Source organism: Mus caroli, unplaced genomic scaffold, assembly GCF_978045245.1.
Source record: "Mus caroli unplaced genomic scaffold, Mus_caroli_1 scaffold_15, whole genome shotgun sequence".
NCBI classification, from domain to species: domain Eukaryota; kingdom Metazoa; phylum Chordata; class Mammalia; order Rodentia; family Muridae; genus Mus; species Mus caroli.
In genome coordinates, this window is record NW_028227270.1 from 55374422 (window position 1) to 55386808 (window position 12387).

The window sequence follows — 12387 nt, forward strand, 5'->3', positions numbered from 1 at the left end:
AACTTGGAGGACAATGTGTTCTTTACTAGCTTTCACGTCGCATTGAAACTCTAGGATCTACTATGATCTATGATCTACTGATCTCAGCTGGATCAGCTAGAATATGCACAGCAATGACTTTAGTTCTGCTTTTGATTCTATGCTCGAGTCTCTTTAAGGACTCACTTTTTAAAAGTTTCTGAATACTGTAAATGCGTTTAGTTTTTAACGATATATATACTAAATTGTGTTTGGAAATATTCAAAAGTGTTTTCAGTCTTTACACTGATTGATGACATTGAAAATGCTGGGAACAATGGTTGGCTGCAAGCATCGGCCTCTGTATTTGTCAGGCTCTGGCAGAGCCTCTGAAGGGGACAGCCATATCAGGCTTCCATATCAGGAAGCAAACACTTCCTGGCATCCACAATAAGTCTGGCTGCATATGGCATGGATCCCCAGGTGGGGCAGTCTCTGGATGGCTTTTCCTTCAGTCTCTGCTCCACACTTTGTCTCTATATTTCTTCCTGTGAGTAATTTGTTCACCCTTCTAAGACGCACTGAAGCATTCACATGTTGGTCTTCCTTCTTCTTAGGCTTCATATGGTCTGTGAATTGAATCTTGGGTATTCTGAACTTGAGGCGGGGGGTGGGGGGGTGGGGGAAGGGGATGGGATAGGGGGGTCCTGAAGGGGAGACCTGGAAAGGGGAAAACATTTGAAATGTAAATAAGGAAACTATCCAATAAAAAAGGAAAAAGAAGAGAAAAACATTAAAAAAAGAAAAGAAGAAAAGAAATTTGGGAACAATTTCTTCGTAAGTGTAATGCTGAAACAGATGGATCTTATAAGCTCTGCATAGCATTTGTAATTTGAATTTTTTCTTCAATATCAAAGAAAATATGAGTGACAGTAAAATCATGAATGATTTTGTTGTTCAGTTCCACAGTTCAACAGGAAGCAATCTACTTTGCTTCCCATTGACCACATCATTTGCTTTTTATCCTTTGACTCTAGAAGGTAATATGCCCGTGAGGAAATGATGAAAAGGGTAAGGTTCTTGTAGAAACAGCAGGTATAACTCAGTCTCATCCCCTGTAAGAGTGTGCCTCTCATTATTTGAGTGATGACCCACACTTCTGATGCACCATCCCTGTGTGAGCATTTACTGGGTGTCTTGGCAGTGTCTCTCATCCATGCATCTTCACCATGGGTAGAATAGCAATCCTATTCAGCAAACCAGATATGCTGAATTCATAACTTGCAGTACCTCATATTTGTGACTTTTTATTGGGGAATTGGGGCTTTAGGTAGGTGACCACTTAAAATGGGGTCAGTAGGTTTGGCTCTAATCCACTGTTAATGGTGTCTTCACCATATGAGTATATTTGGACACACAGAAAGAAAATGGCATAAAGATACATAAGGGGAGTACCCTGTAAACAAGGGAATTGGGTCTGAAGGAGCATCTGAGATAGCAAAGAGCTAACAAGTAAAGTAGTTCAGCGATATTCTCCATGTGTCTATGAGAGTTATAGATCAGCAATATTGATGCACTATGTCCCTCTACTTATCAGTGCTTCCTTTTCTCAAAATGAGAAGAGATGGTTTTGGCACCTCTCTAGTTTTCTTATTGATGTGTAAATAATAAATTGCTTATGAAAAAATATAACGTAAAAGCAAAATTCTAGGCTTTTAGGCCCAGGCTTCAGAATGTGACCTCTATGACTCAATGCTCCAAGGTATGCTAATCATAAAACAGATAGTGACATTCCTCCACCCACCCACTTCCTGGGTTCAAGGAGTGTTCATTCAAAGAAAGTCACCCTGACCCACCCTGACCATTGCTGGAACCCGTTATGCAAATGTGCTATTGTTGTAGGGGCTCTTAGAAACTGTCTTGAGAAATAACCCCCACACAATTACCTGGTATTCCTTGTGACTACTGTGACTTTGCACTTCCTTGTGACTCTTAACTGGTATTTTTGGTATTTTCCAACAACGCCCTCCCCACTTCCTTGAGTTGTGGTTTCTTCCTTTAAATACCCTCTTACCCAGCTACTCGGGGCGCCATGGTCCTCTACCCCTACGTGGTGTATGACTGTGGGCCGAGAGCGCTCTTGAATTAAAAGTCCTCTTGCAGTTTGCAGCAAGACCATTTCTCATGAGTGATTTGGGATGTCGCCTCTCCTGAGTCAGAATGTGGGGGAGTCCTCATGTTGTGGGTCTTTCACTTATAGAAATTTCTTCTATCTGGCCATTCATTTTAATTATTAGTAGATAAAACTAAAAATAAGTTTACTTGAAAAGATTATTTTGATACCTAAAATGTTGACACTGCTCATGTAAAAATCATCTTTTTAAAAACAATTACCTTATTTCCTGATATAAACTCAGACTACGGCTATATCACTTGCCTTAAATTGTTATATTAACTTTCTTCCTTAGGATGTAATTGTCTCTTCTAAGAACCCAAGTTTTCACTCATATGTTAAAGACACATTAAAATTTTCTTATATAGCCTTATAAGTTTCTTGGGTTTCCTTATTCTATTTTTAGTGAATTTTATTTTATTTTAATGATCAACCAACCATTAGCCACAGTAATATTTTCAGTTACTAAAAATTTGCAGTTCCTTATCTGCAACCTTCAATCCTATTTATTTGATTTAATCTAGATAATCCCTCACAGGTGTGCCCAGAGGCTTGTTTCCTGGGTGTTTCTAGATATGTCAAATTAACAGTCAATAGTAACCATCGCAAATGATATTTTTTCAGTAGTAATACAAGCCTAGTGAAAACAAACGTTCAGGATCAAGGAGGAAAAAGTGTTTAAAGCCCCAGGCTACCAAGGCTAGTGACATATCTTAGGATCATGATGACTGTGTTCAATAACATCCTACAAACCAAAGTGCCAGGTTAGAAATATTGACATGTTGACAGGCTCTCTTCCCTTATATGTATGTTCACTTGTTCTGTGAACACTTTTTAAAATCCTATAAGGAAATAGATAACCTTTTCTTTCATTTTGAAACTTGCTACAGGCTGTAATTGGACATATTGGGGCAATTATTGAGTCCTGACACAGATTCGAGTGGTTTCTCTACTCCACTTCTGTTTGAATGTTAATTAGACAAAACAATTAGCATGATAGTAAATTATTTCTTTCCACACCTTCACCATACCAAGCCTGTCATTCCCAGGTTTCTTTTTTTTGTTTGTTTGTTTGTTTTTCAAGACAGGGTTTCTCTGTACAGCCCTGGCTGTCCTGGAACTCACTTTGTAGACCATGCTGGCCTCGAACTCAGGAAATCCGCCTGCCTCTGCCTCCCGAGTGCTGGGATTAAAGGCGTGTGCCACCACGCCCCGGCCCCAGGTTTCTCTCAGTAAATATCCCAGCATGCACAAGCCACTTGTGCTCAAACCCTTAGAATAGTCAATATCCATTCCTTTCTACTGACATTCTACTGTCAGGATATCCTCTCAACTTGCCACCCTTCAGCAGATCCTGCCAGACACATCTCCAAAGGCCTTGTGGATTTGACAGCCTTTCATCACATCCCCACCAAGCCCAGGGTTGTGGATAGCCCTGGGGCTAATTATATTTGATGTTAATTCTTTTCTCCTGCTAGAGGTTGTGAACAAGGAATGAGTCAGCACTCAGATAATTTACTGTAAACCTGCTTCCCACCTTAATTTGTAAAATAAAGGAGAGCTGATGACTGAGTAGATATAGGGAAGGTGGAGCAGAAAGTGGGGAAGGAGAAGGAGAAAATGGAGACGACACAGAGGAGGAGTAAGAAGAATAAAAGCAGAGCAGAAGCACATATCCTGGAGAAACCGCAAGTTATAAGGAGTCTCATAGATGTGGAAGACGGTAGTGTAGTAGTAGATCTGCCCAATCTAGGCCCGCAGCATGTACTCATATTAATTGAGTTGTGTTTTCATTGCCTGGGCATATGTGTGACTGCATAAAATAAGATGGTAAATTTAAGAAGTCTGAAATCCTATCAATTATCTTTCTTGAAATCAACCCACTTGAAAAATTAATTCAAGCCTTAACAACCAAATGTCAAAGAAATATAAAGGGAAGGTTTTTTTTTTTCTTTTTCCAATTTTTTATTAGGAACTTTCTTCATTTACATTTCAAATGCTATCCCAAAAGTCCCCCATACTCTGCCCCACCCCCTCCTACCCAACCACTCCCACTTCTTGGCCCTGGTCTTCCCCTGTACTGGGGCATATAAAGTTTGCAAGACCAAGGGGCCTCTCTTCCCAAAGATGGCCAACTAGGCCATCTTCTGCTACATATGCAGCTAGAGACACGAGCTCTGGGGGTACTGGTTAGTTCATATTGTTGTTCCACCTATAGGGTTGCAGACCCCTTCAGCTCCTTGGGTACTTTCTCTAGCTCCTCCATTGGGGGCCCTGTGTTCTATCCAATAGCTGACTGTGAGCATCCACTTCTGTGTTTGCCAGGCACTGGCATAGCCTCACAAGAGACAGCTATATCAGGGTCCTTTCAGCAAAATCTTGCTGGCATATGCAATGGTGCCTACATTTGGAGTCTGATTATGGGATGGATCCCCGGGTGCAGCAGTCTCTAGATGGTCCATCCTTTCCTCTCAGCTCCAAACTTTGTCTCTGTAACTCCTTCCATAGGTGTTTTGTTCCCAATTCTAAGAAGGGGCAAAGTGTTCACACTTTGGTCTTTGTTCTTGAGTTTCATGTGTTTTGCAAATTGTATCTTGGGTATTCTAGGTTTCTGGATTAATATCCGCTTATCAGTGAGTGCATACCTTGTGTGTTCTTTTGTGATTGGGTTGATACCCTCCAGATCTATCCATTTGCCCAAGAATTTCATAAATTCATTGTTTTTAATTGCTGAGTAGTACTCCATTGTGTAAATGTACCATATTTTCTGTATCCATTCCTCTGTTGAGGGACATTTGGGTTCTTTCCAGCTTCTGGCTATTATAAATAAGGCTGCTATGAACATAGTGGAGCATGTGTCCTTTTTACCGGTTGGAACATCTTCTGGATATATGCCCAGGAGAGGTATTGCGGGATCCTCCGGTAGTACTATGTCCAATTTTCTGAGGAACTGCCAGACTGATTTTCAGAGTGGTTATACAAGCTTGCAATCCCACCAGAAATGGAGGAGTGTTCCTCTTTCTCCACATCCTGGACAGCATCTGCTGTCACCTGAATTTTTGATCTTAGCTATTCTGACTGGTGTGAGATGGAATCTCAGGGTTGTTTTGATTTGCATTTCCCTGATGATTAAGGATGTTGAACATTTTTTTCAGGTGCTTCTCAGCCATTCGGTATTCCTCAGGTGAGAATTCTTTGTTTAGCTCTGAGCCCCATTTTTTAATGGTGTTATTTGATTTTCTGGAGTCCACCTTCTTGAGTTCTTTATATATATATTGGATATTAGTCCCCTATCTGATTTAGGATAGGTAAAGATCCTTTCCCAATCTGTTGGTGGTCTTTTTGTCTTATTGACGGTGTCTTTTGCCTTACAGAAGCTTTACAATTTTATGAGGTCCCATTTGTCAATCCTCGATCATATAGAACAAGCCATTGCTGTTCTATTCAGGAATTTTTCCTCTGTGCCCATATCTTCGAGGCTTTTCCCTACTTTCTCCTCTATAAGTTTCAGTATCTCTGGTCTTATGTGGAGTTCCTTGATTCGCTTAGACTTGACCTTAGTACAAGGAGATAAGAATGGATCAATTCGCATTCTTCTACATGATTAAAGGTAAGTTTTAAGTGTCTAGAAAAATAAAAACTGGCACACACTGTGCTTAAATGTATAAATGGTTATGCAGGTAAAGCAATTCTGCAAATGATGTTGAGAGAAGAAATATCTCAAAAGAGGACCATTTCACACAATCTAATCTTGTGGATGCTAGATCCATCAATAAGATCAGTGGAGGAGAAAAACATGTGCTGGCATATCAAGCACAAATTACCATATTTTAGAGAAAATAGTAATAGGAGCTAGCCAATAAAAAATGTTGAGATAACTGGACAGTCATCTAGAAAGAAAAACTTAATGCTGGATGCTTCTCTCACTCTATAAAAATGCATTTTGTATAGTTAAACATTCTAAAGTAAAATGTCCTCAGAAGCAGCATGTGATGATCTGGGAAGAATATTTGCTTATGTCAAATTGCACTGGGTAGGTAAATATACACAAAGCACAATACCCGTGTCACAGTGAAGTTGGTAATAAATTAGATTTGTTGAAGAAAATGCCTTCAGAAGATAGCAATCTAGGAAGCAGGATTCTGATATGTGTGACAGTTAATTTCCCGACCTATCACACACCCTTTGTTCACTCATAGACAAAGGTGAAAAGCCATGTGAAAAGGAGAAAATTTCTGGTGGATCCACATGAGGAAGGCTGCACATAAATGTATGAAATGATATTGTACCCTGCTGACAAACGGAAGAAAAGAAATGAGAGCAGTGATATTCTGTTCTTCCAATCAAAGTGGAGCACACTAAAACACTTGCGTCTGCTCCGTTTCAAAGGGCAGAACTTCAAGCTATACCAGTACAAAATTATTTTACCTGACTCTTACAATTAGGTATTGTTTAAAGTATTTTACAAGAAAATATAATGTTCATTCACCTATGATTCACCTATGATATCATGGGTACTATTACTTAGCATAAGATTCAGGTAAAAAAAAAAACTGATATAAAGAAAATTGCAAAATGTAAGTATTGCAGTATGTCTAGAGTGCGTAGAGAAGCCAGACATATTTCTTCTGTGCTTTCTTCATATTTTTCCATCTAAGTCCTCACAAAAAAATTCATGAGACAGACACTAGAATTCTGCCCAGATAATAAAAGAAAGGCAAAAAAAAAAAAAAAAAAAAAGAAAAAAATCCACAAAATAAAACTTCGAAACAAACAAGTGTTTCTTTTTGTCCCAATTACAGAATGAGTTGTTGTCTGAGGGACTCTGGCATTACAGGTGGTCAGGATCTAGACCAGGTGTTTTCAGGTTTTTAGCATCCTACCCAGAAAATTGAAATAAGGGCTCACAAAGATTTGCAAAAGAAGAAAGCTGACTTTATTTGAACTGAAGTGGCAGTACTGATCAGAGATCGATACTCTGTCAAAATTGACAGCAGGCCTCAGAGAGAAGGGGAGGGGTAGCCAAGGAGCTCTGGGGTATAGTCTGGGATACACACACAATTTTTTTACACATAGGATCTCACTATTCATCCTTGGTTGTCCTAGAACTCTTTACATAGACCAGGGTAGCTTTGAACTCACAGAGATCCACCTACTCTGCATTAAAGGCATATATCAACAGGATTGGCCTAAAACAGTTTCTTTCTAGTATTAAAATACTATTCCTTCTGGTGGTATGTACATGTAATCCTAGCACTCCAGAAAATGAGGCAGAAAGCTTGAGGATTAGAGACCAGCCTGGGCTACATAATGAGACCCTGCCTCAGGGAAAAAAAATTATAAATGCAGTAAATGTTGGGTACAGAAGAATAGCATCCTTTGGGAAACATTCTAGTGAGAAGCCATCACTTCTGAAGCTGTGACAGGAAAATAAAAGATGGAACTTAGAGATAGCACCGCTGGGCTTCAGAACTTCATCCATCAATCAGGAACAATGTAAAAAGAAATTAGTTTTGTCCTGCAATCTAAAATTGAAAATATGTTTGGGATTTGAACTCTACCTCTTATTTTGTATTACTTAATGTCTTCATTAGTCATTCAATTCAGATGGCTTGTCTTTATTTCAGAGCCTGGAACGTTCTAAAACACAATGTCATTCTTTTTAAGAGAGAAAGAAAAAAACCATCACTTGAGCAGTGGAAAGAGACTCCCCAGGGAGCTATTGTACTCTACTATGCAAAAGTTTCAATAGGCAAACTTGTGCCTGAGAAGAAAAGTAAATTCACTTTCAGAAAAAGCTTATGCTTATTTTGTAAGAAAGTTTGCAATGATTCCTGCAAAGTGTTCAAGAATTTAACACAAAATTACTCTGGCCATATATTTACCACACTTTCCTTCCAGAAAAACAAAAACTAAAATAGTCAACCAACTTGCATTAATAGTGGCTTTCCACCCTTTACTCAGAATCACTTCCCTAATTAGTTAATTGAGGAAACTGATATGCAAAATGCTTAGGTATCAGAGATGACAATTCTCAGTTAAGCACCCTGTAACAGTACAATGAGTTCTTATTACATCACACGACCTCTCTTTATACAAATACTTGAATTCATATGTTGAATTTCTATATGGACTATTATACATACATATCTTATATTTTTTCAGTCAGAATCTTAGTCTTATAAGATTTTTCTCCAAGTTAAATTATTCAAGATCTGAGACAAAATACATTATGAACTTTTATTTTTCTGAAAGGAAACTATTCATATGTGCTGTAGTCAGACTGGAAAGTTCTAGGTACATCTAAACTTGTTCTCAGGAATCTAATCTGTTCTGTTTACTTACCCAGTCCTTTATGGGATACCTGCTGCAATTGTGCTTGAAACTAGTTGTTAGGGTTACCATGGGACCATATTTTCAGTCAAGGAGTTCCTTCTTGCCATACCTGCAGAGTTTAGTTTTCTTCCCTTCTCTCATTCTGTCTTGTTTCCTCCATTTTCTCCTTTCTCTCTGTTGCTCTTTACTAGCCAGAGTCCATGTGTTGTAGCACAGTAGAAATGCTTGGATCAGATACTCCAACTAATGTGTTAGAGGACAAAGGCCATTGAGAAGCACCAAACTGCCCACTACCTCCGCATGCAAGCTATGCCCTTTCATGGATTTCTGATTACTACTTCTCCTGTCAACTCAACACCCATTGGAATGCTAGGAATGTCAAATCAAGCAGGAAAGAGTTTTAGCCTCAATACACAGGCCAGGTAAATGAGATGATACAGCAAGAATGGTGGCACTTGCCTTTAATTGCACTACTTGGGAGGCAGATCTATGTGAGTTCCAGGCCAGACTGGTCTACAAAGTCTCTGTCTTGCCAGGAGTAGGGGTGGAGAGAGAGAGAGAGAGAGAGAGAGAGAGAGAGAGAGAGAGAGAGAGAGAGAGAGAGAGAGAGAGGTCAGATACATTCAAACATTGGAACTGTTTGTTCTGTGAACTCGGTCTGGTTGTTTGACATCCTTGAATAGTGTATACATTACTAGACCACATAATTTTTAGAATCACTGTCAAAATGGAACAAAACATATCTATAGACAGAATGACATGTATGTTATCAGTGATTTTGTTAACTGATGACAGTAGATAGATGCCTGATTGTAATGGATTTAGGAAAGAAAGGGAGGTAACGAAAAAAATAAGAAGGACACAGCAAATAATGGTACTCATTTTAGAAATCTAAATGCTTGAGGAAGAGGCATGAATTAGCAAAACAAGAGACACATGAATAAAAAAATGAAGAGGACTCTAGAGAGAAAACCTGAGTATTATAGTACATTTTCTATTGTGTAACAGCTTTGCTGTGGCTGAGTGAGTTATAAAGAATACTGTTATTATATCTATATCAACATATCTATATAGATATAGATGATACAGGTTAGAGAGATAGAGATAAAGATGATATAGAGGTAGAGATAGCTATATAGATAGTATAGATGTAGATGATATACAGAGATATATAGACTGGATATATAGTTATATAATATGTATTATTTTAGCTCATGGCTCTGAAGGCTGGAGGGTCCAAGATCATGACTCTGATATCTGCTCAGCTTCTGGTTGGGGCCCACAAAGCTCTTTTCATCAAAAAGCAAGAGAGCACATAGATGTGTACAAAAGAGGCCAAAAACAAACAAACAAACAAAAACCCATACGGTAACATTGCTTTATAACAGCCTAACCTGGAAGTAACTAATGAAGTACCACAGGATAGAAATTTCTCCCTGTTAATGACCTAGTAACCTCTTTAAAGCCTCACTTTAAGTCCCGCCACAATACCATGTAGATTTCAACATGATTTCAAGCAGTGGAGTGTGGGCAGCTTACTATTGAAGACAAGAACCAAGAAAGGGGATCATTTGGCTCCCTTTCTTCTGTCTTAGAGGCCCAGGGCCTCATGAAGACTATGAGTGCTAATAAATTAGATAAAGAATAAATGGTCTGAATTTTAAACATCTTGAACAATGGTACCTGACACACAATATTGCTGAATTTTTATTGAGTATCAGGCACTCTGGTGAACATTTTAGGGGTATGATATTATTTACTCTTTCACAGCATTACTTGGGTGAAAGCGTTCAAGTTGTTCTAGTAAGAGACTATGAATTAGAAATCTTGGCTGTCCAATTGGATGATTGTCACAGTCTTAATTTTCTTGACTACACTGGAGTATTCTTAGATAACATTGAGTCTCTTTTCTTTTTTCTTTCTTCCCCCTTTTCATTTCCTCCCTCCCTTTCTTTCCCTTTTTTTCCTTATGAAAGAACAAGGGCACCGTATTTGGAAGAAATTAATTGTAAGGGAGGATGAAGATATATTACACAGGAATGTAGAACACAAAAGCTGACAATCTAATCAGCAGACCTGTGGTGCAAGATTTTGCAGTCTAGCCATGGCCTGGAGAGACTTGCCAGCCTCAGAGTTCTGGGGTGGTTTTGTTGCTGTCCCAGCTCAGACTCAGTCCTTGCTCAGGGTTTCCCGTGGCAACACAGATCTCAGATTATCCAAGGCTATTCTTACCAACTCTGAAATTCATTAAGGAAGGTGATTTCCATGTTGGGTAAAATGTGCCCCTGCTTCCTATACAGATACGAATTTCACAAGGATAAAAAAAAATATTTCCTTCAGAAGCCCTCCTGTAAGAAATGTGAGCCCCAAGTGGTTGGTCCCAGATAAATATCCCCAAGTCTGAGAACCAAGCAGGAAAGAGAAAGACTAGGAGGTAGTGGCCAGTGAGGACTGTGAGGGAGGAGTGGGACATAGCCATCCCTAAAGGATTGGAGAGAAGAGATAGGAGAGCTGAAGGCTCCTGTCTACTTTACCATCTCTCACACTCAGTTCCCTCTACTTAGAATTTGTTTGACCATTTTAGAACTTTACTATTTTGGGTTTGTTTTGCATCTTGTTATGTTATCCAGGTTGGCCTGGAATACACGATCCTTCTGCTTCAGCTTCCCAGAGTCTTAGGCACAAATGTGAGCCACCATGCCTAAATTTTCATTTTAAAGAAGTTTCCAGTTTTCAACTGCATGCAAAGAAAAAATTAGTTTTCTCCAGTGGAGTCTGGCTGAGTACACAAATCACACTTAAGGATGAGCCCCATTCCCATCAGTAGATGACCAACATAGAAAGAGCTCAACGGCAGTTTGGGAAATTGTTTTGGTATCATATAGCTTTGTTTGGACATTTTTAACCTTTCTTATCTTTTGCTTGTATATTATGGTTTCCACTTTTGTGTTTTTGTGGTGTGTGTGTATGTGTGTATGTTTTTCAAGCTTTTACTTTGTTTTATTGTTGTTTGTTTTGTTTTAATTTTGGTTTATTTTTTTTTATTTTCTTCTTTTTTTATTTTATTAGATATTTTCTTTATTTACTCTTCAAATGTTATCCTCTTTCCTGGCTTCCCCTTCTAAGACCCCCTATCCCATCCTCCCTCCCCCTGCTTCTATGAGGGTGTTCACCGACCCACTCCTACCTCCCCACACTAACATTCCCCTACACTGGGGCATTAAGCCTTCACAAGACCAAGGGCCTCCCTCTCCTCCCATTGATGTCTGAGAAGCCCATCCTCTGCTGCATATGTGGCTGGAGCCATGGGTCCCTCCATGTGTACTCTTTGGTTGGTGGTTTAGTTTCTGGGAGCAATGGGGGTCTGGTTGGTTGATATTGTTCTTCTTCCTATGGGTTGTGAACCCCTTCAGCTCCTTCAGTCCTTTCTCTAACTCCTTCACTGGGTATCCCGTGCTCAGTCCAATGGTTGGCTGCGAGCATTGCTTCTCTATTTGCCAGGCTCTGGTAGAGCCTTGCAGGCAACAGCTATATCAGCCTCCTATCACCAAGCACTTGTTGGCATCCACAATAGTGTGTGCTTTTGGTGACTGTATATGGGATGGATCCCTAGGTGGGGCAGTCTCTGGATGGCCTTTCGTTCAATCACTTCATCTCCATGTTTCCTCCCGTGAGTATTTTGTTTCCCTTTCTAAGAAGGACCAAAGCAGCCACACTTTGGTCTTCCTTTGTGAGCTTCATGTGGCCTGTGAACTGCATCTTGGGTGCAATATCCACTTTTTGGATTGCTGTGTAGTACAGCTTGTGGTCAGGGATGGTGATTTCCCCAGAAGTTCTTTTATTGTTGAGAAGAGTTTCGCTATCCTGGGATTTTGGTTATTCCAGATGAATTTGAAAATCGTTCTTTCTAACTCTATGAA

At 39.5% G+C, this 12387-nt stretch overlaps 1 protein-coding gene across 1 annotated transcript in view; it reads left to right on the forward strand.

The window, feature by feature from the left end:
* LOC110307694 (contactin associated protein family member 3C) overlaps positions 1 to 12387 on the forward strand; it is a 178905-nt gene that overhangs the window by 37893 nt on the left and 128625 nt on the right. The gene's annotated exons all lie outside the window — the stretch shown is intronic.